Source organism: Sinocyclocheilus rhinocerous, unplaced genomic scaffold (genome assembly GCF_001515625.1).
Source record: "Sinocyclocheilus rhinocerous isolate Xijiao unplaced genomic scaffold, SAMN03320098_v1.1 scaffold72, whole genome shotgun sequence".
NCBI classification, from domain to species: domain Eukaryota; kingdom Metazoa; phylum Chordata; class Actinopteri; order Cypriniformes; family Cyprinidae; genus Sinocyclocheilus; species Sinocyclocheilus rhinocerous.
The window spans coordinates 4,717,553-4,724,698 of NW_015628351.1; positions in this window are offsets into that span (position 1 = coordinate 4,717,553).

A 7,146-nucleotide genomic window follows, 5' to 3' on the forward strand; every position below is an offset into this window, starting at 1 on the left:
TTACTCTGATTCGTTCAAAAGCACTCATTCAGGGACACCATTGCTAGGAAATGATTCTGCTTTGACTGATTTTCATATTTTCGTTGGCAGAGCAAGTAACTGACAATACTGTGTCTAATATTCATGTTTCTTGTTTACTGAACTGTATAAAAGCAATATCTCCCACTGCAGCCTCTTTCATATGGATGAATCACAGCCCTTCTGCCTGTGTGATATTGCTTCATTATAAAACACCTACCAATTTTTCAGATTTCTATCTACTGAAACTGGACATTTTGCCACATAAGTTAGCCATTAAATCATCAAAACTCTCAAACAAGCAATTCCTTCTGTAATTTAATCACATGCATATGGGTAGTTGACAACGTGTCCATGGATCTTTTGAATCAGTGTCATCATTTTATAAAGGAAAGTGTATATGTGGGTCACCATTTCTTTAAAAAAATAACTTTTTTATCACATTTTTGCCTCTATTAGTTCATGTTAAATGGTTAAATAGTTGAAACAGTCTGTCAGTAATATGAGCTCACAAAAACAGCATGCATAATAATTATAACAGAAAAGAGAAATAATTACAACAGAAAAAAGCAGTTAAACACAGTTGGGAAAGTGAAGCATGTCACACCACAGGACATTATCTTTCCTGTAGTGTTTCATGTCAATAACCCATACACATATTTCCCAGGATTTCTACCATGTCCTTTTAACACTTCCAACCTAGTGCTTTTTTTTTTGGAAAGGCAAAGGTATGCACTGTGAGTTTTTCAGAAAGTGTTGGAAAAAACATATCACACATGCTGATGGTTGCTTGTTGAGCTCTTTGAGGTCCAGCAAATGAGGCTATTAAGAATTCAAAGCAGTTTCTGATACAATGAAGCCGCTGGAGCTTTGAAGGATAAAAGCAGTGATGTCCTCCTCACTGCCACAGAGTTAACTGCACTGATATTTGCTCAGAGAGACAATTCTAGGTCTGTAAAGTCTGAAACGCTCCTGTGAGGCTCTCTGTCTGCTCTGCAAGTCTCAATGTCATTACAAAAAGTCATTTATATAACACTTTAAAAGGACGGCAAATGAGATTGCAAATTGGATCCTTTTGAAAATAACTAGCTGGTATTTTTTCTATGAAAGATTCAAAAGAAATACAGAAAGCACTAACTGAAATTCTCAAGTATGAAATGAAATAATTGATCTTAAAAAGGATAGTTTTATGAATAGAGGACTCATATGTTTGCCGGAAACAATGGTTTGATGTTAAAAACATCCTAATGATAGATTTGTTTATTACAAACATGCAGATTTTCACTTCACAAGATGTTAATTGATGGACTGGAGTCGTGTAGATTACTTGTGGATTATTGTGATGTTTTTATCAGCTCTTGTTCTGACGGCACCCATTCACTGCAGAGTGTCCATTGGTGATGTAATGCTAAATTTCTCCAAATCAGTTCAGATTAAAAAACAAACTCATCATCTTGGATAGCCTGAGGGTGAGTAAATTTTCACATTTTCATTTTTGGATGAACTATTTTTATTTTTTTTTAATTACAGGGTCAACAATGTAACAGTGTCTGCTTACTTGTGTTTAACTGCAGCATGAGTGCTGATCACAACATGAGCTCCCTTGTTTTTGTTGGTAAAGTCCCTCTTTTTGACTCTAATTTAACCTGACATCAGGAGCTTCTTACACAACCCTGCTCTCAATCACAATTATTAATGACCAGCAGAGAGTCAGGAGCTGTCAACGTGTGCTGTTTGGAAATGTGCATGCAAGCAGCATTAAAACTTCCCCAGAATCACTACCTCTGAGTCTTTCCAAATCAAGTAACGGGTAACGCTGAATAATTCAAAGAAGAAGAAAAAAAGCAGAGATTTCCAAATTTGAAACATGTTTAAGACATGCGCAAATGCTCCAGTTCAGATCTCACAGTTGTCTGAGTTGGTTTTTAAAATGCCAGCCATCATTATTCTTTTTTAATCATGGTTCCTGAAGATCAGAACAGCACAGGCTGTGGTGAGACTATGCGAACCCAAGACTCGCTCTCACCTTTCATTTTCACCTTCTCGCTTCACTTAATTCACAGCCTCCTCTCACACCCAGTTACACAAACAAGACAGGTATCTCTCAACTGCAAACATACACACACCAAAACACTTGATCAGAAGGAGCAGCCAAAAAAAGGAAATCACCCAAAGCATCCTAGACAGCTCATTATAGAGTCTGAGTAGTTCTTCATGAAACACAAAACTTAAAGTGTGCACAATTTTAAGGTAATAGTGAAATAAATAAATAAATAAACAAACATGTTCAATGAGGTTAGAACACCCCAAGCCTTTTTCAATAAGGTTAATTTCTTTATTTTATTTATAATTTCTTGTGCATGGGGCTCAGTTTAGTGTTGTAATTATTGGTTCAAGTAACAAACTGTGCTGTAAACATTTTTAGTCAATAAAAATCATCACAAATGAAAATGTATAGGGCTGTAAAACATTTTTTACCACTTTAAAATAATAAGCACACTCCAACTCTATTTAAAGCCACATGCAAAAGCACATTCCCTCACAATAAGAACATCCCAGCAGATGTGAAGCAAAACAAGACTTAATAAAAACAAGAAACAAAACAAAACAAGTTTAATACAAATGATCAACCAATCAGTTTTGTCTGTGTTGCTCTACACATCAATAAGAGTGAGTTTTATGATTAATGTGCATGTAAAAACATACTAAATAGAATAAATTTCTGGACTTTGACTCAATCCATGTATGGAAACTCGGATACATCTTTCTAAATCATACAAAAAGACAAATCCCAAAACAGATGGAGCGCATCATTGCTCAATTAATTATGCTAAACACCTGTACAGTTAATTCATTTCCACTGACTGGACGATTCTCAACTTAGAAGTCCTCCAATTCTCTAAGTCTATACTATAACGTATTTACAGTTAAGAGGTTTGTAAACTACATTCAGTTTGCAATTAAAAGAATAGCAATTCAGTTTGTAATTAAAAGAAAATGTACTCAGCCTCAGGTTATCCAAGATGCAGATGAGTTTGTGTTTTCATCTGAGAAGATTTGGAGAAATTTAGCAAAAAAAAAAAAAAAAAAGCCATTAGTATTTTCACCAACAAAAATTGCTGTGACCACCCTTTGCGTTTAAAACAGCTTTTGTCCTTGGTACACTTGCGCATTGTTTTTCAGGTAGCTTTGTAGGTATGTTTCTTCAAATGTCTTGGAGACGTTGCCACATTTTGATTGTATGGAAAAGAGCAGCTTGGATCTTCTTTTGTGTTTGACGGTAGAAAGTCATACAAGTTGGGAATGAGGATGAATAAACAATGACAGAATCTTAATTTATAGGTGGACTATGTCTTTAATAGCACACATATGTGACATGATGTGTTCCTCTCCTTCCTTTCCTCTGTCCCACTTGTGAGTATGATGTAAGTAAGGATTTGTGGTTATTATCTGACCAATGAACACACATTTTGGATATGTTTTGCCCCCACATCCATTCCCGCTAATTTTCTCCTCCAAAAAGACAGATCCAACTGAGCCTGGTAATGGTAGATTGCTGGTCTAAAATAGTTCATAATTAGAATTTTTTTATTTCCCACAGAGCCAAACCATTTTCTCTGTCTTCCTCCACTCACTGCTGGATGTAATAAAATGCTGGCATAGCGTTTTGGCATGAGTTCCTCATTTCCTTATTTTAAAGTATGCGAACAATGGCACATCGAGTTATTCAGCTGCACTCTTATTATTAACAATGCCACGCAAACAGATGAGTGTGAATGTAAAACTCAAGCACCCCACCATTAAGTTCATTATGGACGTCAACATCGTTTAAATTCAAGCAGGTATACTTACATCCACTGTCCTCGGTTCTTCTAAAACACTACAGGAGAAAGCTGGCCCTCCCCAGGGGACTGATGCCAGGCACAGCATGCATAAGTAATGCCCTGTTTTCTGAATCTCCACACAGAACAATTACTCTCTCCAGGAGAGTTCTGTGTCATTCAAATTGAAATGTGTTTATTTTGAAAAACATTCAAATTCATCTTCCCTCTTGCCACTTAAAACTGTCAGGTATAATTTTATGGGCACTGCAGAGCGAAAAGGTGAAAAAATACCCACATTCCTCATGGTTAAATAGCGATACAGAGAGGCACCTCAATAATGAATGTTTATTTATTAACACTTGAAAAAATCTCTGAGTTTTACATTTGGAATGTAAACCAAATTAATTCAGTGAATTGTCATGCGTCTTAATGAGCCTCATGATAAATCATTCAAAACAGTCAGCGGTGACCCTGGTGTGAATTAATAACAGACTGGAACCTGCAGTGATCACCCAACATGTGTTTGTGTAAGCAAACTAATACATAATTTCACTGTTTTTACAGTCATAATTTGAAGCTGATCCCCCTACGTCCCCAAACCCGGAAAAAAAGGAATCAGAATTTTTATAAACTCTAATATGATAATGACCTACAACTCAGGAGCACATGGGCTCCAGCATAGTCTGGTTCTCCATCTGTCTTTCCTCACACATCCAGATAAACACACACACTCTCACACTCCTGTGTTCTATTTCCATATCAAACAGGGCTTGTTTTGCTCCAAACTTTCATGTTTACTTGCCTCCACTTGCAGGTGGTGTGTTAAGTCAGTCCGATGAAAATGAAGAGACAGGCAGTGTGTTTGTATGTGTGTGTGTGTTGGTAGGAGCTTTATCTTAATATTTGTCTAAATCAGAACCCCAGAAGAAGTTTTGCTGTGCAAAAACAACATCAGAGTTAACTTGGTTACAATTTGGGGAACAACAGATTTTCGCATTATGATGCAACATGGTTTAATCAATAAAAACAAAACATACCTGTGATTTCCAAAGATATTTAAAGGCATAGTTCTCTCAAAAATTTCCCACTCTTGTGTCCTTCAACACCTGTATGACTTTTTTTTCTTCTGTGAAGCACAAAAGATGATATTCTGGAAAATATACTATATTACTGTTCAAAAGTTTGGGGTAAGTAGCACTGCTTTTGAAAAAAGTCTTATGCTCACCCAAAAATACAACTGTAAAAACAGTATTATTGTGAAATAGTATTACAATTTATAATAACTGTTTTCTATCTGGATATATATTAAAGTGTAATTTATTCCTGTGATGCAAAGCTAAATTCTTCTTCAGTGTCACATGGTTCTTCAGAAATCATTCTAATATGCTGACTTGCTGCTCAAGAAACATTTCAAAGGAAAGAACCAAAGACACACACACAAAAATTTATATGAATATGAATAATATATGCAGTAAAAACAGTAATATAGTCAAATATTATTACTAATTTAAAATAACTGTTTTTTTATTTGAATACATTTTCAAATGTAATTTATTCCTGTGATGCAAAGCAGAATTTTCTGCATCTTCAATGTCACATGATCCTTCAGAATTGGTGCTAAAGCAACATTTCATATTATTATCAATGCTGAAAACACTTGTGCTGCTTAATATTTTGAGAAAAAAAACATTATACATTTTTTTGGATACTTTCATAAACAGAAAGTTCAAAAGAACAGCATTTATTTGAAGTGGAAATCTTTTTTAATGCATCCTTGCTGAATAAAAGTATTATTTTCTTTTAAAAAAATGTAAACTTTTGAAAGTACAGTTTTTAAAGTACTTTTTAAAAACTTCTTTTAAAGACGCGTTAGCTTAAAGGGGTCCTATTATGCTCTTTTACAAAGTCTTGATTTTGTTTTGGGGGTGTACTAGAACAGGCTCTCATACTAGGTTGTTCGAAAAAAACATTATTTTTCACATATTTTACATTATTACACCTCTCTCCCCAGTCTGGCATGAACGAATAGTTCCTGTATCAAATGAAGGCCCGCCTGCTGAAAGACGAAATGTGGAGTTTTGTGGAGAAAATGTTTGTCTAGCAAAGAAGAAAGTATTTCGAGTGCACGAAAATCAATTTTGCATTTAAAATAAGTTTTTGGATTTGTGCAGACCTTCTCTTTTGCTTGTGCAATGTTTCACTAGTTTGCTCACCTGATGCCCGCCCTCAGTGCTCTCTAAATGCCAACAGCTCCTTGGCTCAACACAACCCAGCGTTACAATATGCCATAATTCCAGCCAATCAGAGACGAGGCTGCTAAATTCTGATTGGCTGCCTTGACAACCAATCACAACATTCCTTGCATTACCTCAACAGCAGAAGAGGAAAAATACAGTGCATGCATAATTATTATGCAAGTTGATATTCTCCAGAATTACAAGGTGTCAGGTTCTCAGAGACTTAGGTTAAGTACTTAATAAGAATCACATAATGAAGTGTAGTAAAATACTTGAAGATATATATATATAGGGTTTATAGACAGATAAATTGAGAGTAACTCTTGAAGGACCAGCACCACATCCTCTTGTACCACTGTTTGAAGAATTTATCTTCCAGAATCTGGCAGTAAGTTTTGGGAGTTCATTTTTAGTCCATCTCGAGATTTTATCTGTAGAAGATAACCTGCTTAATAATTATGCCCACCTGGTGTTGAGCAAGGGAGCCGTTGGCATTTAGAGAGCACTGAGGGCGGGCATCAGGTGAGCAAGCTAGTGAAAAGTTGCACGCGCAAAAGAGAAGGTCTGCACACATCCAAAAACTTATTTTAAATGCAAAATTAATGTTAGTGCGCTCAAAATACTTTTTTCTTTGCAAAATTAACATTTTCTCCACAAAACTCAGATTGCGCGCGTGCAAAATGCACTTTTGTGTGCTCAAAATGATCTTTCGCGCGCAGAATTGTGGCAGAGATCTAACCCTATAGTCATGCCCCTTACCATAGCCGCATACGAGCTTCAGTGTAAATATTGCGTCAATATCAAATCAATTTGAGCGTGATTTAAACCCAGATGATTGTAACCACTCGTAAGTTCGTCTGCCTTGGGAAAACTAGTGCGTCTCCGACATAGTGATAACACTCGTTGTCTTCTCTAATGCAGCTCAACCAGGTCTCATCCCATTCGTCAGTATTTGTGATATCACAAATCCCGGAAAATATGCGTTATAGTCCAAACGAGTCGTTCGTTGTAGTTTTTGAAAAGTGATTTCTGTTAAATAAAATATCTCCTTTTGAAGTGGACTTTGA